Genomic DNA, 25599 nt, shown 5'->3' on the forward strand with positions numbered 1-25599 from the left:
CTTTACACACCACTAGTTACACTATCTGTTGAAGACAGGTAACAGAATATTTTAAAAATATGTGCTATCTCTTGTCTCTTGTCCACTTTCAGATACGTTCCTTGGTATTCAAGTGTGTCTGAACAATTCTTGAGCAGCACTCCCTCTCTCAAGCGCATTCCCGTAAAGCCTGCTTCTCAGATTGTCATTATTTTCAGGGCAGTTTTCTCACATCCTGTCTGCTTTTATATGTGCCATCTTTGAAGGTGACGCTCCGTATGTCTTCCATGCCATTTCTCCTCCTCATGTATCTCACACTTTCTCTTCTATCACATCACCAAAGCAAAAATGACCAATCAGATTTCTCAGTGGGATCGCGATCGCAGACTTTACTGTTTTATTATATAGTAGATTAGTAGTATTTTAAAGTCAATTCTGAAGGGCCCCGGTAACCAATATAACAATGCTAAAACTGGTGAGATGTGCATTCTGAACTAACTAGTCAGTCATCGTCCAACTCGCTATATCCTAACACAGGGTCACTCGGGTCTGCTGGAGCCAATCCCAGCCAGCACAGGGCGCAAGGCAGGAACAAACCCTGGGCAGGGCGCCAGCCCACCGCAGGGTACACACACACACAACCACACAATAGAGACAATTTAGGATCGCCAATGCACCTAACCTGAATGTCTTTGGACTGTGGGAGGAAACCAGAGCACCCAGAGGAAATCCACGCAGACACGGGAAGAACATGCAAACTCCACGCAGGGAGGACCCGGGAAGTGAACCCAGGTCTCCTTACTGCGAGGCTACCACTGCGCCAACGTGCCGCCCTCTGAACTAACTAGTCAAGGGAAACTATCTGATGTGCAGGTGTGTTTTTGTAGGGGTATGTACGTGTCCCCCAACATCAGCTTTCGGAGAAGCACAACCCTTCAAACTCGTATACCCTCATGTCCAGCCTTGATCTCTAAACAGGAGAATGTATGTGTATACATGATTGTCCTGTGCAATTGACTAACATGCTATTCATGGTTAATTCATTCCTTTTGCCCAATCATGCAAAGGTGGGTGTGGACCCCGTGCTTAGATTCTGCACTCAAAAAACACAACACATGCTATTGTAGATTTCCTCTGGGTAATCAACTTTGAAGCTGTACCTCAGACATGTGTAGTGTAGCAACATCAGGGTTAGGGTTAGGGACCTCAGAGGGGCATGTTCATTAGGTGGCAACAACATGTTTGAGAGTGCAGAAATATCTAGAAAAGCCAGCTATAAAGCAGCCGTGTGCACAGCAAAGGAGGAGGATGCAGATACAGCACTTAAAGGGTACTTTGGACACATCTTCTGTCTGCTAAAGCCCACTGGCTAATATGTGAAACTGGCGTCATATCTTTGAGCTCACAGAGCCAGGGAATAGTGCAGCATACAGGTTGCATCTGCCCTCACACAAGATCTTGTTGCGGCACTTCCTGTGTGATTTTGGGCTATACAAAAATAAACTGTTAAGGATGTTCAACGTTCAAAATCCATTTAAAATCATAATTTCAAATTATTTTTCAAGTCGTTCTTTTCATGTTGTGTTCATAAGTACAGTGTGGTCCAGATCTAATTATGCAGATCCAGATCATCTGGATGACTTTAATTTATGCAGGGACGATTTCAGTTTGGCACAAAGATGATTCTTCATGTCGTCAGTTCGCACACTTCTCGATGGTCCGGGATTTTTCGGGTGATTTTCTATGTAATAAACTTAATAAGTTATAGTGTAATGAAAGTTGCATAATTAGATCTGGACCACCCTATATTATTTACAAATGTTTTGAAATTGCTTCAGTTTGTTTTGTCCCGCGCCTACTGACTCACTGGTACATTAAAACCCCCACATATGATATACCATTTGCCTCATCTTGATGTCTAATTATGGAAGACATCAAACTTTTTGGGGTTCCTCCTATTTTTGGCCCTCTAGACCTGAAAAACTGATTTCTTGGCAATTGGACCATATTTTGTGCTGGAAGTTATACTATTACAATGAACAGTTATCTTCAGCAAAAATGATGAAAGGTCTTGAAGTTGCGCCACATAAACTGACCCCAGCAGTTCAAACCTTAATGGAGTAAAAAGAGTCAAAGTTACTCCTTTTTACAAAACTTCAAAAAAAATGTGAATTGATAATATACGAATGTGCTGTTGTTATTTTATTCAATTTTCGAGGTTGTTGATCACAAATATGACAATATTTTTTGATATCTGATTCTTTACTGGTGGTCCAAGCCCTCTAAAAGCCACTCTCAGAAGGTTAACAATGACAAACTTTAAACATTTGTATATGTGCTATCATTTTAGACTATTTCAGGGTTAGTGATGTTATTTCTAGCCCTCTATGGACCTCTATGAGAGGGTAAAAAATGACACTTTTCTATTATAATAGATAATATTTAAACTTTAAAATTGAAGCACACATTTTAATATGTCAAATATTTCATACAATTATTTGTGTTTAATTATGTACTTCTACCACATCTTCACAACTCAGACCTGAAATTCTCCACTCTAAGCTCATGCAGTTTTCTGTCCCTGCCTTCACCTGTCAGTGGATTCCAAAGTTCCTGACAAATAGGAAAGAGCGGGTGAAACTGGGGATCTCACCTCTAGCTCCCGTACAGTGAACACTAGTGCCCCCGAGAGATGTGCACTCTCCCCACTGCTCTTCTCACTCTATTCTAATGACGGAACCATTAAGAACCCCTCTGCCAAACTCCTCATAGATACAAATGACACAACCATAATTGGACTCATCATGAATGGTGACGAGTCTGCATATAAAAGTGAGGATGAGTAGCTGGCCCTTTTGTGTGGTCGGAACAATGTGGAGCTAAGCACACTCAAAACACAGTGGATGGACATCAGGAGGGACCCCCAATATTAACTCCCCTCCCAATAGTTAACAACAATGTGTCATTTGTGGAAATCTTTCCATTTCTGGGATCTATAATCACCCAAGACTTGACATGGAAGACTGACATAGATTCCATAATAAAAAGGGGCAGCCGTGAATGTACTTCCTGCGACAGATGAGAGAGTTCAATCTACCACAGGAACTGCTGATTCAGTTCTACGCAGCAATCACTGGGTCTAAGATCTTCCATTAGAGTGGTTTGGATCAGCAACTAAACATGACAAGAACAGACAACAGTGAATAGTAATAATAAAAAATAATAAAAGATCACTGGCACCCATCTTCCCACCTTACCTTACTATTTGAGAGTCATGAAAATAATCACCAACCATCACATCCAGTCAACAACCTCATTGAACTACTCCTATCTGCCAGGTGTTATAGATTAAACTACGCCAAAACAAGCACATAGAAGAACAGTTGACTTCCACAGACCATCAGGCTCATAAAGTGGTTAAGTCAGCTATCTTTGCTCAGTAGGGGTAACACCCCCCAGTCTCTTGCAATACTCTTCCATATTGGGAGTGCTTAATTCAGTATTTCTTACACCACCTTGCACATTGTGTGTTACAGCCTGTGTCTTGTATTTATGTCAGGTGTGTACTGATCAATTGTGTGCATGTCAGTTGTGTAATTATGCTTGGACACTCATAAAAATGGAGTCAAATTCCCTGAAATTATATTGGCCAATAAATGTGATTCTGATTAAGTAAATCAGTACATTTCTTATAAACATCCCGAATTAGGATGGTTTATACTAATTCGGATTTTTCTGGGTATCTTATTAAACATATAGGCTTTGAAAACCAATCACTGCCAAGCTACGTTGAAAAATCTTGTAATATAGTAGCTGTGACCGCCGATAATGGCACACGGAAAGTGCGCAGCCCCACTTTGCGAGTTCGTCCTTAACTGTCACTTTATTCACGCAACCCGAGGCGCGGGCGCAACGGATACGAGCCCGTTCGAAGACGGCACACGAACAGGTGCTTTCTGCAGATCTTCGAGTCGGGGCCCTGGTTACCCGAGCGCCAATCCAGCCTGCCTCAGGTGCAGTGAGGCACTCTGGCCTGCCGCAGGTACGCCTCGGGGACGTCGGAAGAGAGAACGCCGCGCTCGCCTCGTCTGCAGGCTGAGCCAATGGCTGCGCAGCTCGGCGAGTCACGTGGTCCGCGCTCCGGTCTAACCAGTCGGAGGAAAGCGAGAGGCAGAGAAAAGGACCGAGGTCGGAGCGGCGGGGCTACGGTAATTGAATAAAATGATTACTTTTAAGCGGAGTGGGGAAAGGGGGTGTGTCGCCGGTGAAAGGCTTGGAGGTGGCCGTATTTACGCTCGCCGTTTCTCAAGGGCAGTACGCGGCCGTTACGGAGCTCTCCCCATCCCAGCGCTCTTTTCATCCTTGCGTGCACGCTGACTGCCGCTGTGTGTTTTGTTTGGATTGGGACACTGGACGACACCGATGTGCCGTTTTTTACGGCAAGTTTCCCACACACCGCGTTGAGGTCGTTGTGAATAATTGATAGGGGGGCCTAAATGCCATAACAACAATATATAACAAAAGCCAGTCAGAAATAACCAGTTTAAACAAAAAAGAGAAGGAGTCGGTGTTTCCAGGGAGTTGACATTGTTCTGACTATTGGGATAAATGCATCACTTAGGACACTGCTATGCGTCACCTTCTTTTACTTTTAAACTTTCTCGGTTTGATTATCTCTAGAACATAAAAAAAACGAACCGCGGGCTTTAAACAAAGAAGCGACCTTCTGTTATGATAATGAGGAAGTAAGAACGAAAAGGCGAAGGTGTTGCCGAAAGCGCAGCTTTTGTTTCCTGCGGTGCTTGTCATTGATGCGGCGCACCGTCCGCATGCTTGCCGTGTTTGGACTCCAGCAGCCCCTGCTGCCAAATAGTGCTCCCCGCACCAAAGTGTGGCTCTGCGACGAGCGCGCCTGCGCACTGCCATCCTCGGCAGGTTTCCTGCCAGATGGTGGCCGCGAAGGAGCCGCGGGTGGCTCGCGCTGAAACCGGGGGAGGCTCGCGGCGCAGAAGGGTTCGGCGTGAGCTAAGCGCTGCGGTCAACTTTTCATGTCGAGGGATAGGGACGCTGGAGCTGAAGTGAGTAAGGTTTTTCTGCATTCGGTTTTATTTATTACTTCATATTTTATAATATGATACACATTTCTATTAGCTTGCCGCTGACCACTTTTTTGTTTGTTTTGGCATGTGTCCGCCAGCAACTTTTTTACCGGTTGCTTGCACGAAATGGCATTTTATGTAATTCATAAGATAAGTATAATCGTTCTGCTGGTGCGTGTAGCTGTCCGCTTTTGATAAATCGGTGTATTCACGTTATTTTGAAAAATTTTAATAGGAAACGGGTAGTCATAATAAAACACTTTCGGGCAGATTTCAGCATTGGAAACGGATTGGCCGCAATTAAATTCTACCAGGTCTGCGTCTTGATGTTGTGCGGTAGGATATACGGTATACTCACACACGCAGGGATTCACTCGCAGTCAGCGCAAATCTTCTGTAGCCTAATCACTTGCTTTTCAAAGCGCTTTTAATAGCTCTTTTAAAAACTTGCACGCCGAAGTACACGGAGGAAAGACGCAAATAATAACTTGAGAAGATTCCAGCGTAGGAATGATCTTTATTATTGCGACTTTTCGATGCGTTTTTTGGCCAGCTGTCAAGATGTAAATGTTTATGTCTAAGTGGTATGTGTGTTTACTTCGCCAGTTTTGTTATTATGGTAGAATGACTGCATATTTGTTCGTAGTGAATACACAAAAGTCTATATTGGTTTATTTGAAGCACCTGTTGTTTATTTCCTTCCCTTACTCTCTCACTCTGTGTAAGGTCCTTTCTGTATATTCCTGCAGTGGTGCGTGACAGGTGCTGGTCCACCCTGCTTCTATAACATTGTGTGCACCTGCCGTCCTAAAAACATACTAGTGCTTAATGTAATCATTTTTATTTATTTTTTTCTCCGTGACATAACCTCCTCATATTTGTACCAATTCAGGGTTAATGCAGCCTATGCTGGAAGCATTTTTGTTTTGGTTGGGGAGGCAAAAACCAATTCTAGACTGAGTGTATGTACATTGCTGGGCCTTCTCTTCTTCCAAGTTAGACTCTCACAGGACCATTGCCTTCACTAAACGTTCATATTCACGTTTAGAAGTAATTGAAGTGCATAGCAGTTTTCTAATAGTATAGTATAGTATAGTACTATAGTATTATTTGTATAATTTTTATTTTCTTATCTTACCAACTTTAGTTTGTTGGCCTTTCCCACAACCCCATATTGATGCCTTCAAAGCATTCAGTATGTAACAGAATATAAAGCTTTTGATGTTTGTGTAACCAGGGTGATGAGTTAGTAGTTTATTTGTAAATGAGTGTGTTTTAAGCTTAAGAGTTAATGAAGAGTTGCCTCTGTAAAAACAAAAATATATCTGTAGGATATTTCTGCATTGGAAAATTTAATAAAACAAATCCATTATGTCCGACCTTCTTTTTATTTTTTCAGCATGGAAGTAATCTTAAAGGAATTCTCCACCCAAAAATTGTTTCCATTTTTTATATTTCTTACACTGTATAATTTATAGGGGTGGCTGAAAAAAAGAAAAATCTTATTTTTTCATGTAGAATTCTGAGAAAAATTGTTTGAAGTAATAGAAGTTAATAGCAACCAATGCTGTACAGGGGCAAACGATGTGAAAAACATCCATGGAAATTGGGGGTGGGGAATTGCTTTACTCATTTCACATAATCCAGATGTCAGTTATCCAGTCTTATGATCAAAACTTGCAAAACACATGCTTTTTTGATACATCATTATTATATAATTACTTCTTGAATAATCCATGCAAATCATAAACACAAATATAAGGCTCTAGGGAGTATATTTTTAAATTTAAGACCCACCTCTTTCCCAAATTCGTCTGTCATGTGTCTTGTCTTCGGTTTAAAAAGTGACTCCCATGAGGTTTTAGTTTCATGTTTATGATTTAAGCAGGTTATTCTCAAAATAATATTTAACAATATTTTAACTACAAAGCATGTGTTTTGCACATTTTAAGCATACAACTGTCTGACAAATGGATAATGCAATATGAGTGATTTGAGTTTTTTTTTCTTTTTTCTCTGAATATTTTTTACATTGTTGGTTGTTGTACAGCATTGGTCATTATTGGCATCTATTATGTCTCATACTTTTTTTCTATCAATTCTGCTTTGTAACATGAAATTAAACTTTTTTCGTTGGCCACCTCTTCAAAGTGCATAAGGTGAGTAATGTAAAAAAAAAGGAATTTTTGTGTGGAGTATTTCCTTTTCAACCTTAGGTGCTATAGCATAAGTGTGCTAGCCTTTTGTAGAAATGCTACAATAAAGCAAAGAATGCTGTAAAATAGTGTTTTAATTACTTTTGCCTATTTAATAATCTGAAAGCAAATTAAAATTGAAGATTCATATTATCTTGATCATTTTTAATTGTGGCAACAGTACAGATGCATCTAAGTAATTAAGCAAACACATTGGTGGGTATATATGCATTGTGGCCTCATTAAAGAAATTGGCAAAAGATTGTGTGTACTTAGTAATAATTTGTTGACAATGGTGGACAGTTTACTAATGTGTTTTTGTAAAAAAAAAAAAATCGACAGCATTCAAATTGTTTAATATGCAAAAGAATACAAACCATTCATATTGTATGCTATGATTAGTATAACTGGCACTGGAACTGTGTTATATAGGGTTCATTGCATAAGCTATATAAGATTTTTGCTTTTAAGCGATTAGCTTGCAAGGTTGTAGATTTAGTAGAGGGACTATGTGCATGACCACTTGGTTTTGGTCATAGTGGACTTATCCATTCTAAAAATGAGTACACATCATAATATTGTTCTCACAGATGACATTGATGCTTTCCACTCGGAAGGGCTTAAATCCGATGGTTAGGTAATGTTTGTGTTCAGTCTGCAGAGTTGCTGTGTTTTATATTGGTGTTAGTGTAGGATAAGCTGTGACTGGCACAGAGGGCAATCTGTCTTTATTTTGATGGTTTTATAAGTTAGGACAAGAATAGTTTCCAGTAATTGAATTGTATACTGTGGTGTGTGGGAGGTCAATTTGGATCACTTATACAATACATTTCAATTGAAGTTGTTTTTTTTTTTGTTCATTCTACACAATAATTAGAAATAAATGGTGCAATATGATATTTGAATGCTGATACCACATTGAAAAAGTGTTTTTACACCTGTAAACATAACATATACCCGGCTCAGGTGCTGTTTTCTTTTGCATTAAAAGCAGTTTGTCTTGTTTTAGACAATGTCATGTCATGTAAACACATTTATTTTACTTAATGTTACTATAGGTAATGTACAGAAATAATATCATTGAACAAATACATGCATAGAAAATAATTATGGGGGACTTTAACAAAACATATCTTACAGCAGAAGTCATCAAATTGTGCACTTCGGTACAGGCAAAAAATTCTTAAACAATGTACTTGCTGTAACCTTTGTGCTTACGTTATCATGAAACTTTACATAGGCATATGAAACATGGTTCTTTTATATAACACTGATGCATAGTATCTATTGTGGCAAAAATATTTTTATCAGTGCATTTTTGTACAGTTGCTCTGTTTTTGTCAATAATCATTATTTGTGTATATTAAGCCTTACTTCATTTTCAAGTCCAGAAGAATCCTAATTAATTAGTTTTGCAGATCATTTGACTAATCCGTTTGGGAGATATGAAACAGTGATTATATACATAAAATATATTGTCATGACTAAATATATACAGTATATGTGTTTGTGTGTGTGTGTTTCACATTTTATAAAATGTATTTTTTGGGTCCAGATAGAAGTAATTATTATTTTTAGGCAGCATCTATCAGTTAGATTTGAGTCATATTTCCACAGGGATGTTTATCTTTTAATTAGTTGACCAGCTGGACTGACATAAATGTAGATAATTGTATACGAGGTCTTTTGTGGTAAGCACATTCAAAGCTTTTAATAAAGCAAGCAGCATTTACACTTTATTTAAATGGGCATTCAAGAAGCATATTACATTACTTCCATATTTCCTATTTTTTATATAAACACTTTAAGCAACCTGAGTAAATGTGTAACATTTCAGTAAGACTTTGATTAGATTTAATGATAAAAATGTACTTTATTTCAGGTAGTACAGTGCCTTCTGTTCAGTAATTGGCCAATTTGATGCTGTAAATAATTGGTGTTATACAGTAGTGTCGTTAATGTTTTGTATGATTTTACCACTTTGTTAATGAAAATGTATTATAAGTAGTTTGAAATAATCTTTTTGAATGGGTATATTAGCACTATAGTATATTTGCCGTATGTAAAGCAAAGCAAAAAAAAAGGTCTTGTCATAACTATTATGCTAGTTTTTGCTCTCATAAAAGAAAACTGAAATGCACTTCAAGGTATTTTGAGTTCTGTGAGGTAGACCTAACATGCCAAAGTTGTTCTGTGGTGTTAAAAAAGAGCTTGTCGGCAAGACATTTGCTGGCTTTTGTATATGCTTCTGGACTTTCAAGTTTCACCACTGATTTGTTGTATGAGACTCAGAAAGTCACTTCACTCTCTAGTGCTTCTGTGGTAGGAATGTGGAAGTTATTTTACAATTCACTTGTGATTTTTAAGTCAATACAGCTAAAAGAATCTTGGAAAATTAATGGAATTTTTCAGGGACCAGAATTTTTGAAATGCAGCCTGTCTAAATCAGCAAAAAGGAACAGGTATGATAATGCACCTACAATACAGTATGTACCAATAAGTGTGGGATAACAGAACTCATGCAGCATGGGGAACTTTGACAAAGAGTGCACTCTAAGTATTTGTGTGTGTGCGCGCAAGTTAATGTGACTATGTCTGATTTATCCTAGACAGCAGGACAGAAAGCCTCCTGTATATGTACTGCTTAACATGTACAAGGGAAAAAAAATCACATTGACTGTCCAGTGTTGGATGACCAATTTTTTAGAAGATACTTTTTTAATATACATCTGTGAAATGCTGTTCTTGTTTGGAAGGAATAATCCAGTTTTCCATTGTGTTTGGGTATAGTGTCTCTTGATATAAACAAGAGTGGAGTGCTTGTTTTTAGTTCATTATACTTGCTTTATGTCACAGGTATATTATACTGCAGTAAAATAAAGGGTTATAATACCATACAAAATATTTACAGCCCGTACTCGGTACCAATACAAAGCACAGAATTAACCTTATAGCCATGATCAGCTGCATGTAGCTGGACAGGAGGCAGAGATTGGTACGTTTCTGCAATCAAATACAAAATGTTTATTTTGTGCCCTACTTGAAGAAGGTGGGGAGATACTTTTGAACTGTGAGAAAACAATCCAAGGTACATTTAGAGTTTGCTCTGGTAAATGTCTGTTTAAGTGTGACTATTGTACACAAAGTGTATTATGGTTTCCTGCCTATAAAAATGTATTCATTTTTTTTGCATATGGGATGACATGAATATAAGAAACCATCCATCCCTTATCCAACTTGCTATATTGTAACTACAATGTCATGGGGGTTCTGCTGGAGCCAATCCCAGCCAACCCAGGGCGCAAGGCAGGAAGCAAACCCCGGGCAGATTGCCAGCCCACCACAGGGCGCACACACTAGGGACAATTTAGGATTGCCAATGCACCTAACCTGCATGTCTTTGGACTATGGGAGGAAACCGGAGTACCTGTAGGAAACCCACACAGACATGGGGAGAACATGCAAATCTCCATGCAGGGAGGACCCGGGAAGCACTACCACTGCGCCACCGTGTTGCCCTTATAAGAAACCAGCTTTGGTTAATAAGAAGTTTTCATTCATTTTTTGTTAACTTGTAAAGCACTGTATTGCATAAATAGCTGTAAAAGAGCAGTTGTGTGTTTCTTATGGTAACTGATTAAATAATGTTGAAATGAATTGAAACTTTGAAATTATTTGAATTTTCTTCTGTATTGCTTTCTATTATTCTTCACCCCAAACTAGCCATTCTGCAGTTTGTTTTCACTACCTGCCTTGGTCTATGTATAGTGTAAATGCTTGTTTGTGGTGGTAGAAATGACAGTAGATAGAAACTACTCCAGTCCTTGCCCATCTAAAGCAATTAAAGCCATAGCTTGATATTGAGAAAGAGTTAATGGGTCATGACCAGCTTACTATTTTTTTTTTTTTTTGAGTAAATGTCTTACGCAGGGCATGTAATAGACAGGACTTTGTAGGGGTCATTCTACTAAAATCAGTTATTCGTACCAGTTGTTTGCAAAATCTTGTTGCTTTTAGTGTTGGTCAGTGAAATATTTTAGGTGGAAAAAACTATCAGTATTGTTTTGTGCAAGCTGTGGTTTGTTTCACATGTACTAATTCCTTTAGAAAAAAGTTGCAACTTTCATCAAAAGATGTATTTAATTGTGAGTTTTTTTTATTTAAAGGGTATACTTATTGTCCTTTTGGTTTTAGATTCTCTACGTAAATACATCTGTGTCTTTGACCTTCGTCGTTTAATGAGATTTATGTGTAGGTAGCTGCAGATGCTTCTGAGAGAGATTCTGTCTTTATAAACCTTGTTTGGTGCTCAAGGGAACTGCTATGTTTTTTTTTTTTTTTGTTTTGTTTATATTTTTTTAATATAGCTTGCTGCCAAAAGAATTACTCCTTCTCCCAGCCCAGTGTTTGAGATGTGTTTCCAAAGTGGGAATCCTTTTTGACCTTCATATATGAAACTGCTATTGATTATTTTTATAGCAGATTTGACGCATTGTCCTTGAACTCTATGCCATCTCTGTACCAAGTGCATGGAAGCACATAATGAATAATCTCCACTGTATCGTGATGCTTGACGTGAAATGCAGAATGTCCTGCTAGCAGGCACTGATTTTCATGTTTTGCCATGTACTTTTGGCGCTTATTATAACAAAAGGTAGTTTTCATACTGAAATGTGAAATTATTTTTAAGAAAATTACATTTTTATTTTGTAATGCATTAGTTCACATTTTAAGCAGGCACGTAATGTGAAATAAAGGCCTTTCTAAGATTTAATTTAAAGATTGCAAGAAATGCTGGGTGCCAAAAATATAGTTAAGAACAAAACAGGCTATGATTATTATTTTGTTCCAGTCAGCATTTTAGAATAAATCTGTCTATGCTTGTGTCCAGTATAGAGTAGTATCACAGCATCTTGGCACAAGAAGACAGTAGACCACCTGCTAAATTTCTTCCTTTTTTCTAAATGTGTTATTGGAATATAGCACTTCTTAGAATAAAACTGTCACTGACAAAATTAATAACTGGACTTTGTCTAAACTGTTATACTGTGCATATATTCAAAATAACTGTTTAAGTTGAAATAAACTAGGCTTTATTACTTTGATGTTATAATTAAGGTAATGTACTATATTAGTGTGACTGCGGATTTTATAATGCTATGGCCTACTTTAAAACCAAAATAATATTACCCAAAGTAAGAGTGAGTTTTAGAGTTGGTAGGGAGAGGAGAGATAATTGACTTCTTTGTTTCTGGCTATCAGTTTTATCAGCACATTTTTGCCAACCTGGCATTATTTTTTTATGAAGTCTTCTTAAATCATTCCATCCAAATTGGAAAAAATATCTTTCATTACATTTTCACCTCTTTGTCAATGGGTTTTCTGTCCAAATGTGTACTTGCAAATGATGTAAGCACTTGTTTGTTTTTATGGGGCATACAAATAAGAGCAAGTCTTTCCAGACTGGACATGCATTTGTTTAATGTTGTCAGTTTAACATGTTTTTTTTTTTTCTTTCTTTCTATCTCCAGTGGCATAATTGCATCTGTGACAAAGCCTAAGTGCAGTATGAAGTATCCTTCAAATGCCTACATTTTTGTTTCCATAACCAATGTACTGCCTGAAAAAAATCGGAGACACCTATTGACAAAAATAAACATATATAGAAAAAGTGGATTTTAAGTTACATCTTTTACTTTGTTTTTTCTTTTTTTTAACATATACAGATCTATTATTATGATACTGTAGCTTGCAAAATCCTGGAACATTTTTATGACAAAATAAAACAACTTTTGTGTTTGGATTGTTTACTGGGTTATCCAGGTGCCAGTTCTTCAAATAAATGTAGTAGTCAGCAGCTGGGATGCAGAGATGATTGCTCATATTTTAGATATTCCTATAAGAATACTTTCACAGACTTTGTGCCATTTTCTGTTCAAATTTGAGAGCTGCTGTGATGGGAAATGAAAACAGTAGTAGCAGCAGAAGCAGTGTCCTCATTGAAATAGCTTAGTTTTGGCCTAATTACCTTGTTGATTTAAAAAGCAAATGCCCCCATTTTTTTTTTTTTTTTTTTATGATGTCTTAGGAAATCAAAATTTTTCTGTAAGTGTATGGTGTAATTTTCCATTAGCTTAATTCCATTTTTCTTTTTGCGATTACTGTAAGTCAGAGGTCACTTTAGCCTTCAAAGTGCTGTATTTTATTTGATTCCTTCTTCGAAGCAGCATCCTTATTTTAGTTGAATTAATTAGAGACAGTTATATAGTGGGTCAGTCCAGAATCTGACACTTGGTGGATAATGTTTTTCTGTGGGGCAGTATGTTTTTTTTTTTTTTTTTTTTTTTTGCCTTTTAGTTTTTCTGCTTTGCTGCTCTTACTTGTGGTTGCTTTAGGCACATTTTGTTTTTGTTGCTTTCCCCATTTAGTTTGCTATGACAGTTAAAATTCTCTGGTGTATAGCTGTATTTGTGCTGCCCTTGAAGTGTCTGTAGTATCTAGGGGGATTCATGTTGCAGTGTGGAATGAAACATTATTTTTGTGTTTTGTCGTAAGTCATTTTCCGCTTAATCAAATAAACAGTAAATTAAGATAGAAATGTAAACTGAAATTAGGAGCACTTACTCTGTACATTTCAAAATACTTTGAAAATACTGTTGTATATTTTGGGGAAAAAATAATTCCAAAAATATTTTCTTTATGCTGTACAGATGGCTTCATCATGGTCATGGAGTAAGAGTGGGAATGAGTATCCCTTTTTCTTCAATAGCAATGTGTTTCTTGTTTTTTTTCCTTTATGCTTAATCAGTGCGTCCATCAAAATAAATATCACAGTGTGTGAAAGAAAGACATTCCTTTAATTGTTTTTTGACATTTTTCATTTATGACATTTCAAAGCCCACTTCTCTCGAAAATATTACTGGAAAGCTAGTTTTAAATGACTCGGTGGCAAGCATTATACACCTTTAGGATCTGCCACTCCCAATGTGAAGGAAGAAACTGAATATTATTTAAAAGAAATTATGTACCCTGTTCTGAACCTCCACTGAAGGTGAAGTAGTACAATTTTAGCCTCTTAACATTTGGGGCAATAAATCTGAAAAAGGAAATTATGCAATTTATGTACAATCCTTGTCTGGTCATTGCTCACAGTTTACTTTTTTTCTGTATGCTCTTTCCAGATTCAGAGCTAAGAATGAGCAAAGCCTGGGTGAAAAGATGGCACCTCATGTTGGGTGGAGGGGCATACATAAATTGTATATGTTGGATTATTTTCTTGAGAGTTTCATTTAAAAATCTTTTCCAAATTTATAATTTTTAGACAGATATTTCTATCTTTTTGTTTCATTTGTTTATATCCGTATCTGCATTAGAAATGTTTTTATTTTTTAAGAACAATTAAAAAAAGGCATATTATGCTTTACTGTAAATTGAGAAATTCACAGGTAGCTGAAGTTAAAACATTGTCTTCTGCACTATATTATTTATAGTATAGCACTGTATTTCAGATTGTGAAGTCACAGCAGTGCAGGCACTAATACTTAACTACTGCTGTGGGGAAGGAATTTATGATCTTTATGCTGTTTGTAGGTGATGTAAATTCAAGTGAGGAATAAGTTATCTTGTTATGAAACAAGTCATTTATTTGCACACCCTTCTTTAACATAGTTTTTATGAATATATGGAATTTTATTTACATTTATTTTATTATTTAACTTGTTTTCTTTAAAATGTTTTTCTTTTGTGTGTACAGTGACCAGAACAGTCTGGTTTTACGCCCAAGAAGTCTACCATTGACCGCATCCTGGCACTGAAGGTTCTCCTAGAGCGCAAACGTGAATATCGGCAGAGTTTCTTCGCAGCCTTTGTCGATTTTCATAAAGTGTTTGACTTAGTTGATCAAGCTGCCCTGTGGGACATCCTGAGGGTTTGCGGGATCCCCTCAAGGTTGCTGGATGATATGGCTGGCCTGTACACTGGTACTGTGAGTGCTGTGGAGAGTGGAGGCAGAACCTCTGTGTTTTTTCCCCAGTTGATTCAGGGGTGTGTTCTTGCTCCTACTCTGTTCAGTGCTTGTATGGACTGGGTGTTGGGAATGGTCGTGGGGTCCAGAGGCTGTGGGGCATCTGTTGAAGAAAGATTCACGGATCTTGACTTTGCTGACGATGCTGTGATCTTCACGGAGTTAATGGAGGGTCTGATTGGGGCACTCGAGAGACTGAGTGAGGAGTCTGAGTGTCTGGGCTTGTGAGTATCCTGGATAAAAACCAAGATCCAGGCCTTTAATGACCTTTTGGGCATAGCCATCAGCAGTATGTCTGTTTTTGGAGATAGTGTTGACCTTGTCGAGAGGTTTACTTACCTCAGCAGTGACATTCATGTCTCTGGTGACTCTTCCTGTGAAGTCAGTAGACGGATTGGGAGAGCATGGGGAGTCATGAGGTCGCTGGAAAGGGGTGTATGGTGCTCCCGATATCTATGCAAAAGGACGAAGGTCCAAGTCTTTAGAGTCCTGTGGCTTCCTGTCTTGCTATTGGGGAATCCATTCCTGGACATTTTTCATGAAACTGCTGTAATTCCCGGGAACGGCCAAGCTCGCATATATAGCGTGTAAAAAATTGATCAAGAAATAACAGAGTTATAGTTGAAAATAATTAAGTGGCACGGTTTTTTGTGGCACGGTTTTTTTTGGCCCACGGTGTAGTGTTTTGCAGATTGAGTCAGTCAACCAGCAGCAGTCGTCAGTCTCCCAGCTCCGACTAAGACTGAGCACAGTGGACTGGGAAGATCCTGCACTCGGCAGCTCACGAATACCGGGACAGGGCAGACTTCATTGACGTCTGTCAGACAACAGCTTTGAACGGCAACTTGAAATTGCAATGCGTCAGTCTGTTGCATCCGCATTATCTGTGCCAAGAAACTTGCCATGACAGAAACATGACAAGAAACTGGATGCATCAGTAAAAGCTGAAATGGCAGTGTTTCAGAGCAATGCGGGCATTGTTTAGAACAAGTGTATCAGTATCTGATCAGGTAGATCGTGTTGCATTGAAAAAAAAAATTTTTTTAAACGTTAGTCTATCATATATCCTCCCTATGGCATTTGTCACTTGATTGACATACAGTTTGGCCAGTCTGAGATCTCTTTCCTTCTAACACACTGGTCATCTCACATGCACCCATACAATCAGATTGTGATTCAGACTATGAATGCCATGAATGTAATTACTCCGATCTACATGCTGTCAAACAAACCACACGCCGTGGCTTCGCCGCTGACGTGCAGTGATGTGTGTACGCCCGATGAGCCCAGAATTAGGGTGAAACACGTGTCGCATACTCTTTGCATTATTTGACAGTAAAACTTTGCAACATTCTATGATCTGCTTCTCGCAACTGAAGAGGGCATTGTGGTGAATGTTTGCCAACACAAGCGTTACCTGGTAGGTAACCACCTATATAATTAGATTGTGATTCAGACTGCGAATGCCATGAATGTAATTACCCCGATCTACATGCTGTCAAATAAAAGAACCACATGCTGTGGCGCAATGTAAAGGGCAAAGCTTATGTGTATACACAGTGGAACCTCGGTTCACGACCATAATTCGTTTCAAAACTCTGGTCATAAACCGAGTTGGTCATGAACCGAAGCAATTTCCCTCATAGGATTGTATGTAAATACAATTAATCCGTTCCAGACCGTACGAACTGTATGTAAATATGTAAATATATGTAAAGATTAAGCACAAATATAGTTAATTACACCATAGAATGCACAGTGTAATAGTAAACTAATGTAAAAACATTGAATAACACTGACACAAAACACCCAGGCTCCCTGCTCAGCTACACGAGCAGGCTCTCTCTCTCTCTCTCTCTCTGTGGCACAGCCACTCCCCACACCCCTCCTCTGTCAGCAGCACGCGCTCTCTGTCTCTCTGAACAGAGGGGAACATTTGAACAAATCCGAACTTTAATTTAAAAACCAACCACAAGCAACCAAAAAAGTAACAAGATCACGCTATTTTAGCCTTACAGTCCGATCGCTGTAAACACTTTTTTTAAAATGAGTTTTAAGCACAGCGGAAAAAAAGGAACATTTGAAAAAAGAGAAAAGTAACATTGCAACAATTCATGCTACAGGTGCATCAGGTGTTTTCTCTCTTGTGATGTCTTGGGTTTCTGGTGTTTTTAGCTGTTTAGCTGGTGGGAGTGAAAGCCTCATGCAGCCATTCCAAAAACAAAGTCCTTGTGACCCAACCCTTCGTGTTTGCCCTCCACATTACTGGAAGTCTGGCTTTGTTTACATTGTGCTGCTTGAAAGCACGAGGGTTCTCAAATTGGTAAATGAGTAAACAGGTAAACAGTTTTTCCACCTCTTCCAGCACTTAAAGCCTCTGCCCCGTTAACGCTGTAACTCCTTTTGCAATATCAGCTGCTTTAATAGATTCGTTCTGCTTTAGAATAGTTGAAATCATAGATTTGTACTACTTGTACTCGGCGGCAAGATCAGTAACACGAACGCCACGCTCAAACTTTTCAATAATTTCTTCCTTTACTTTAATTTCAATTTTCTTCAAAACTTTCTTCTCACCACTCTTCACTTGCTTAGAAGCCATAATTAACTGCAAAAGCACACGAAATACTGTAGAGCACAAAGAGAGCGCAAGTAAAGCATGCACGTCTGACTGAGAACAATGAACAGGGAGCGGCTCTGCTTAAATGAACCAGCCAGGCAGGCTCACTCTCTCTCTGCTGTACCCCCCTCACCCCCCCGTCAGTAGCAGGCAGGAAAGCATGTGCAGCAACCTCCCCCGCAGCGGCAGGCCAGGCACATGTCTCTCTCTCTCTCTCTCTCTCTCTCTCAGCAGGCAGGCAGGCACGTCTGACTGAGAACAGTGCAACACGTGCAGAAATCATCGGCGCGCACAAACCGAAAGGGAAACTGGCTTTGTTCGTATACCGAGTGTGTGGTCGTGAACCGAGGCAAATGTTTGTCGAACTTTTTGGTTGTGAACCGAGACGTTCGTGAACTGAGGTTCCACTGTATGTGTGTGTGTGTGTGTGTGTGTATGTGTATATATATATATAAGCATTTTTAATGTAGGTAGATCATTTCGAGTTGGTCATTTTAAAAGTAGCTCACAAGCCAAAAAAGTGTGGGCACCCCTGAACTAGATACATGTACTTGTATGACAGCATGAACTGCTTGTAGATAAGGTTAGTCTTTTATTGGTGTCAACATATTGCAGTAGTTTTATTAAAAGCTAGCAGACCTTGCACACTTCGCTGCACGTTTAACACCATCTAGTTTCGGCAGCGGATCGTGGTTTTTCCAATCTAGACGTCCTGTCTTATTCAGATTCTTTTAACCGCCTGGTTTCGGCAGCCAATCATTTTTTTTTTTTCTAACGTAGAAGTCGTTTCTTGTTGAGATTCATTTAATCGCCTGGTTTTGGCAGCAAAGCGCTTTTTTCCAACCTAAAAGACCTCTCTTGAGATCCGTTTAATGGCCTCGTTGATTGCATGTCTTCCAAGGTAGTTTCAATATCCATTTGTTGCACGGAGTTTTCTCCCCTTTTATAAGTGACTGTGTAAGTACCGTGTGTACTAAACAGTAAATTAGTAAAGGAGAAAGGACTAAACACTAAGGAAAAAGAACGGCAAGACCACGTCAGCTGCGGAGCTCATCTCGGAGCGAAATGATTTGAAGTGAATGAAATGACGTGAATGGGAGGGGAGATGATCACGTGACTCCCCTACCCGCCTTAACTTTCCATCCCTCCACAAACACAGTCTCTCGGATCCCAACTCTCCTTTATATATACAGATATATATATATATTTATATTATATTATATTATAGATAGAGAAGTGTTGGTCGTTCTAAAACTGTTCACATGTGAGATGCCCGTGCACTGTGTCATCCCCGGGCGCCTGGGATTCCTGGGAATGGATAAACCTATCCGGGAATGGATTCCCTACTTGCTATATGGTTACAAGACATGGACACTATCCATTGACCTGACACGAAGTCTGGACTCCTTTGGTACTGTGTCTCTCCGGAAGATCCTTGGGTAGCGTTGGTTTGACATCGTGTCGAATGAGCGGTTGCTCATGGAGTCCCTAATGAGGCACATTACCTGCATTGTGAGGGAGCGTCAGTTACGGCACTACAGCCATGTGGCGCGTTTCCCCGAGGGCGATCCGGCTCATGGGATCCTCATTGTTGGGGACCCAATTGGCTGGACCAGGCCAAGGGATCGCCCACGTAACACCTGGCTGCGGCAGATGAAGGGTCATTTCCGGAGGGTAGGACTGGACTGTGTGTCTGCTTGGGGGGGTTGCCAACCGGGATCCCGAGTTGTTTCGCCCTGTAGTGGGTGCGGCAACACGCTGTACCAGTGCATGCTCCCCAACTTGACTTGACTTGATTCTGACATGTCTTTTATTTTAACAAATTACATTTTTAGTATGAAGTAATGCTTTATGTAATTCCCCAGTCAACCTGCTTGTAACTGTTATACATTAAGTGCTTTGAGTGTGAGAAAGGTACTATGTACAGTAAATAATGTATCATTATTATTTTAGTTATTTACCACATATTTAAAACTCTTAATGGTTTTTTGATTTGTAGTTTTGTTTTTGTTATTGTTATTTTCCTTCTATATTCTTCTTAAAAGCGCAATCATTGGAGTTGAACAAAAACCATTTCACTAATGCAAATTGTGCGTGTGTATATATATATATATATATATATATATATATATATATATATATATATATATATATATATATATATATATATATATATATATATATATATATATATATATATACATTGCATGTGACAAATAATGTTTGATTTGTTTTGATGGAATCACTTATGTTAAATAGAACTGCATCAGTTGGAGTTTTATGGCTGATTTTATTGTGCGTTTTGTGGTTTTTTTTTTTTTTAAATATAGAAAATAGACAGGTGCCTCGAGTATGGAAAAGGCACTATAAAAATGTATTATTATTATTGTGTTCTTAGGACCAGAGTGGACCTTATTATGCAGAATGCCCTTTGTTTCTTTAGCAACAAAATTGTTTGTAAAGGAATAGAAAATGTTTATCCATCCACCCATCCACACTGGAAAAGCCTTTGAAGCACATCACACTGGGCCAATATCAAGTAAATCCATATTACAAATGAAAACAAAGAGCTGTAGCAATACTTGAATTTCTGTAATCTATAGGTACAGTTTCTAGTTTCAATCAAGAAAGTTTAAGAAATTTACCCCTAGATGATCTGAGGCAATGATGAGAAAGCGATTTTTCAATTAGAATTCCAGGTAAAGAATGGAATTCAGCCATGATTTCTTCTTCAGTCTGTGCAAAGCATGTAATAATTAGCTTAAACAAATTGCATCGCTTACATACATCTTGCATAATTCTGTTTCAAATATATGCAGAATAAGGCCAAAATTGTGAACGGCTGTTATGCAACAGCCACACTGGTAGGTCATTTGTTCTTGGAATGCTCCACAATACCATTTTGAATTAAAATATTTTTCATATTTCTCAGGTAACATTGAATTTAAAATCACTCGGGCTCCTTCTACAATAATATTTGGAGTAACACAGGCTAGAATAATATGCAACAAAACACTTATTAGGATATCTTATACTACTGCATCACTTGGAGAAAGACTCATTTTGCTTAACTGAAAGAATCCTGACCTATTTGCCATAACTCAGTAGGAAAGACTGGTCTTGTACTGTGATAAAATGAAAAAATGGAATTCTTTTTGTAAAAAATGATTACTTTTTGCATTAACTTCTCAAGAATTAATTAATGCAAAAATAAGCATGTTGAATCTCTCACCCTTTTCAGTTGTCATATTTATTTTATTTGAGAAATTGCATTAGACTTTACCCTTGTATAGCTTCCTGAATCATGCAGGGGAGAGGGAGGGACCAAGTGTTGAATTTGATGGAATATTCTAACAAAATGTGTCTAATTCTCAATGTCTAAGTAAATTGTACTTGTTTTCTGTTTATTTTCTTAAAATTAAAAGGAAAATTAAAGCCCTGTTAACATCAGGTAATATGTCAAGTTTATTGTCATGTGTACATAGTGTAGTGAAATTCATGCTTACATGTCTTCTCATAATGTTGAAAAAAAATTTAGATTAGAGTTCAATGGGGTTTCTGTATTTTTGGGAAAAGAAGAATTGAACTCTTGCATATGAATGCACAAAACTCTTACTTTTGTCTGGAGTTTATTGAAAAGCATGAGTACACTTTAGAAATCAGTACACCAGCTTTGGTATCAGATTTTTTTTTTGTAATTTCTATGAAAAAAAAATTGTGTTCAGTTAAATTTCCACAGTTGTACTCGAATGCAGTTCAAAAGTGCATTTGAGAGCTAGTAGCCTAATAACGAAAAATAGCTAGAAGCTTATATCCATGACCTTATTGAATGTGTCTGAGAGACAGAGTTGACTACGTTTACTGTCATGTCCATAATGTTTGTTTCTGACACCTTTTTATTTATTTTTTTCTACTGAATTTACAGTAAATAACTGGAAGAAGTTGTAGTGTATCTTGGCAGCATCAACTCTAGACAAGCCACTAGTCCATCCTAATGGGCACTTACTCGCACAGGCTACCTTATACTATGCCAGTTTAGAATTTCCTCTCAACCTAACCTGCATGCAGGGATAATTCATACATACATAAGAAAATTTTAAGTGTTTATGCAGTACCATGTACTTTGCAGCATAGTTTGCCCCAGTAATTTGCTGTTGCTTTTTAAATGAAGGAGAATACCACCTTTTTAAAACACAAGATCCCTCACAGTTGATATGTATTGTATGACTTTGTTTCTTGTACAGTTTACTTTGCTGAGGCAATAATACATTTTTAAATATTTGAATGTAGAAGTGTTACAAATTACAATTACTAATTTTTATAAGAACAATTTCATGATAAGTGGTTAAACATAGTGACTGCTAAGCTGTTACTAATATGCAATAGTCTACAAGTATATCAATTATAAATCCTTAACTGAGACAGGCAAATATAAGACCCTGACAAAAGAAATAGTCACTGTAGTGACATTCAACATATAAAAAAAAACTTTTAATCCAATATAAACTATAATAGTACAGTTGATGTACAGTAGCATCAAAGGCAGGGTGATTTATAAAAACAATATGTACTTAAATATTTGAAATTTGAATATCTGTACAGTTGTGTACATATTGGAGTCCAAAAGAGAACTGCTTGGCTGAAGTAAAGATGGCGGTTTTAAAGTAAGGCAGAGGAAGTGACATCATTGGACCCATAACTGGTCTGCAGTGGAAAGAGAGAAAGGATTAGTGCACTCTGGCACCCCCTGGTCTGGCGTGGAATCACTCTAATTTGAGCCCTATACCTGCCTCCCTTGTGTGGGACAAGTACCCTCCCCACCTCAGCCCAGACCTATCGGGTCAGACGTTCCTGACCTTGAGGTCGTCAACTCGAGAAAGTGCATTGGCATTGGTATGGTGGGATCCTCGTTGATGAACAAGCGAATATTTGTAAGGCTGTAGGTCAAGAAACCACCTGGTGACGCGTGGATTTGACTCCTTTTGTAGGGCCATCCACTGTAAAGGGGCATGAACCGTAAGAAGGGTGAACTCGGGGCCTAAGAAATTGTACCTCAGATGTGTAATTGCCCATTTGATCGCCATGGACTCTCACTCCACCGCTAATACCTGGTTTCCCATTCAAGCAGTTTCCGACACAGGAACATAATGGGGTCCACCTGCTCACTCTCTCTCACTCCTGCCTCTCTTCTTCCTTTTTTAACCTCCATGTTCTTTTTCTATCATTTTGTTTTGTCTCCACTTTTCCTGCACTCATGCTTCCCTTTTTAAAGTGGGGCCGTGGCACAGCTTTGGCAATAAGCATCTCCCGGTGTCACTAAGTGCAGGGCCGTCTCTGCTCCCTCATTGCGCACAGGAACTGCTCTCGCCCCACTAGCATGCCACCCATCCCCAAAGATGCAAGTGCGGTGATTATTTATTTAATATATGGCAATCAACTGCGGACCTCACTTTACCACATCTTTACATCCACATCTGAAAACACTGAGAATTGTATTATACTGTATTATGGTCACTTGACCCTAGTGCTTTAGTCACCACTATCCCAATATTATCCCTAGGCAGGCTTCACCCCACGTTAGTACTTTAACATACTGTGTTAACTAACAGTCACTTATTACTTTTTAAAACTCATGATATTGAGCTCTACAATTTGTAAGGTTGTCCCAGTCAATATTTGGGTATTTAAAGTTACTCATGATTATAATATCCCCCTGTAAGCTTGCCCATTTAATTTTACTAAAAAGATGTATGTTGAAATTACTGTCTGCATTGGGTTGTCTATAACACACTCCTAAAATAAGGCCTCTTTCCCTAATGCTTTAGACAAAGGCACATGTCCTTACTAAGATGGAACTCATTGTCCAACTGAAGAGGACTTGCGTTTATATTCTGTTTGACATAAACAGCAACCCCACCTCCTTTTCTGTTCTTAGTCCTTCTTAAAAATGTGTTTCCCTTATACTCATTCTCATCTTTATTTAGCCAGGTTTCCTTTATTTCTATCATATCATAATTAATGCTGCTCTACATACATCTCCAAGTCATTTGTTTTATTTTTTTACATTATCCCTAAAATGTCAAATGTTTTTTCACATTATCCCTAAAACATGCTCCAGGTTTATACATAAAATGCTTAACTAAAATAAAACAGGCCACATGTTAAAAAGAAAACAGGAAGCATTCTAAAAATAACATTTTTATGTGATTCTGCTACTGATTGGTATGGGAGTTTTTTTTCCCCCTGTTCCTTGTCATATCTAAGGCCGTTATTTTACATGGGTATCCCAAGTGATACCAGATTTAGAAAGTAAAATAGAAATTCTTGTACATGTCTGTCTTGAAAAAGGTTAAAGTATTTGATAGATTGTGAACTGTAATGCACTATGATATGTTTTCAAGTACTTTTGTTATCAAGCTGGTAATAAATGTGTGTTTATTAGATGTTGGTAGTATTATGGCAGTGTGTTGACACTTTGACAAGCCACCCACAGTGACACATTTAAGAGAGCATTGCTAGTACATTAATACAACAAAGTGGAATATGGGAGATATAAATTAAATAAATAAATAAATATCTATTTGTGAGTGGAAATTCTTTGATTTAATGTCTTGGCTGTAGTCTGATCCAAAGAAAGATGATTTTTGAAAGAGAGGCACAATTTTACACTTACATTTTCTTTTAAATACAGGAACTGACAAATTAAGATTAAGTTTAAAGAAAGGTCGAAAACTAACTGCTATCATGTGAAATGAAAACCTAAACTGTTGGACTTCTCCAAAAGCAAATTTACTCGTCCGTATTGTAAGGGATCCTGTATTTATTTAGAACTACAGATCTTAACACTTTTCCCATTACGACCTTCACCTAAGTATTAGTTTTTTTGTTTTTTTTTAAGCTCAACACTAGAATTATAACACAACATAAAAGCCAGATTGAATGTTATTTATTTGGAATTAGTTACTTCTTACAGCCTAAAGTTGCAAGTACACTGCAGAGCTTCCTGTGTTTGAACGACACGGGCATGCTCAAAAAATACATGTGTAATGCCACGAAAAGTGCACACAGACACTTGAGTTTACAAGCACTGGTACGAGAATGCAGTCAGACTTCTTTTTAGGGCACATACACCATCCAGATTTAAACACTAGCGTGGAGAGTTGGTTGCGAACTGGAGTCTATAGCTGCAGGTGGAAGCTGCCGTCGCTGTACTTTGTATATAAGAGCCAGATCGAATGTTATTTACTTATTTACCTTGGTTTATTTACTTACTGCCTACAGCGTAAAGTCACAAGTTGAGTGCAGAGCTATAGCACGTCTTTATGTGAAAACAGCAGTGTCAGATGGGGGTTTAGGGTAGTACTGTGAACGCGACTGAGAGAATGAAACTGAATAAAAAAAAACAAAACAAAGCTAACCTTTACAAGTATCATACATTTACATCGGCTGTTACAGACTGAAATCAAATGTATGTTTTTATTCTAAAATAGTAAGAACTAGCAGAATACCCGCGCTTCGCATCGGAGAAGTAGTGTGTTAAAGAAGTTATGAAAAAGAAAAGGAAAAATTAAAAAAACAACGTAACTTGATTGTTAATGTAATTGTTTTGTCACTGTTGTGAGTGATGAGTGTTGCTGTCATATATCTATACTAATAAAAGGCAAAGCCCTCACTCACTCACTGACT

General features: G+C 38.1%; 1 protein-coding gene across 6 annotated transcripts in view; it reads left to right on the forward strand.

Annotated features, from left to right (window-relative positions):
- Positions 1–4103: 4103 nt before the first annotated feature.
- LOC120535157 (spermatid perinuclear RNA binding protein) overlaps positions 4104–25599 on the forward strand; it is a 306536-nt gene continuing 285040 nt past the window's right edge. For 3 of the 6 annotated variants that reach the window (XM_039762778.1, XM_039762782.1, XM_039762783.1), the window contains exon 1: positions 4806–5057. The gene's annotated coding sequence lies outside the window, so the exon portion shown is untranslated. Of the gene's footprint in view, positions 4188–4805; positions 5058–25599 lie in introns of those variants that run through there. The other 3 variants (XM_039762781.1, XM_039762780.1, XM_039762784.1) reach the window with 3 other exon arrangements.

The sequence above is a fragment of the Polypterus senegalus genome, chromosome 9 (genome assembly GCF_016835505.1).
Source record: "Polypterus senegalus isolate Bchr_013 chromosome 9, ASM1683550v1, whole genome shotgun sequence".
NCBI lineage: Eukaryota > Metazoa > Chordata > Cladistia > Polypteriformes > Polypteridae > Polypterus > Polypterus senegalus.